Genomic DNA, 1,384 nt, shown 5'->3' with positions numbered 1-1,384 from the left:
ATTTTTACTCCTCCACATTTGGGGGGGCGGAGCCCGAGCGCCCCCTATGGGCCAGCCGCCACTGCCAAATTGTCAATGCCGCATGGACGAAGTGGCGTCAAGTGACGGGTGGGCTAAGCAACCGTAGAATGCCAGACCATCTCAAGATTTATGAGACTGTAGTCCGCCCAGTTGCCCATTTAAAAAGTAAAAAATATTAATTTGTTTGTAGCTGTGGGTGTTTGGACTTTTAAAGCACTTTTAAGAAAGCTAATGTTCAATTTTAGAGAACGACTGGATGGTTCGAGTAACAGTATAATTGTAGCACTTACAGATCCGACACTGAGTGGTTCCCGTTATTCATCCAGTCTCAGAAAGCACTGGTTAAAGTGTTTGTGTATTTATTGATTTATTTTAAGTAATTGGGTTTTATGTATATTATGGTTTTATATTTTTACAAATGTTTTAGATACTTATTTATATACATATATATGTTTAATGGTTTATACCTTGTGTTGGGTGGGTTGTGTGTGTGTTTTTTGTCTTGTTTTTATGGACATGAAGTCTGCCAATAAAGATTGAATTGAATTGAATTAATTATTTAAAAAATTGCTCAACACCAAATACTTTGATAGTTTCCAGCATATATTTTTTTTGTTTAGCTAACTTAAAAACAAAAACATCTCCATGGGCGGCTGTGAGTGGCTCCAACAGTAAGGATGTTGCTGTTCAGGTCTCAGAGAATGGCTGCATTGATGGGGTCAGCTGTTTGTTCAGTCATTACCTAAGGATGATGCCAGACCCCACATGGGCACAGGAGCCACATGTACAAGCTGGACTTTATCAAGTTGATGAGGAGAAAAAGTGTCCACACACCACTCGTGCTCCTCAGCCTGCAGACGAGGCCCTGAGCTGAAGCCTGAAGCACCACTGGTACAAAGATGGGAGGACAGTGAATCAGACTGGTGGCAGGACAAAAGTTACCAACGTCTGAGTTTTTCTCCATTTTCTGCCCGGCACGGAGAAAGGCCTTAAAAAAACCTTAAAAAAACACATCATCCCAGCCAAACAACTGAGAGACCCCTGACACCACCAAGCAGACCTCAGACACCACCAGCCATGCCCAGCAGACCCCAGAATCCCTCAGCCCCATTCATCACCCTGCAGTATCTGATGTGCATAATTAGAATTTATTAAATTAAGTCAACATTTAGATATTGAAAACAATCCATATTAACAACAAAAAACAGTTCAGTCAGCTGTGAAACTCAAGGTGAATAGATACTGAAACTAAATTAAACATCAATAATATAATATAATATAATATAATATAATATAATATAATATAAAACTACAATGAAATAAAATAAAACGTCCACGTGGCGGCAGCAGCTAGGCCTCGGTT

This window comes from Pundamilia nyererei, unplaced genomic scaffold, assembly GCF_000239375.1.
Source record: "Pundamilia nyererei isolate P.nyererei 1_Seehausen unplaced genomic scaffold, PunNye1.0 scaffold00266, whole genome shotgun sequence".
In the NCBI taxonomy this organism is placed as follows: domain Eukaryota; kingdom Metazoa; phylum Chordata; class Actinopteri; order Cichliformes; family Cichlidae; genus Pundamilia; species Pundamilia nyererei.
This window is presented reverse-complemented; position numbering follows the sequence as displayed.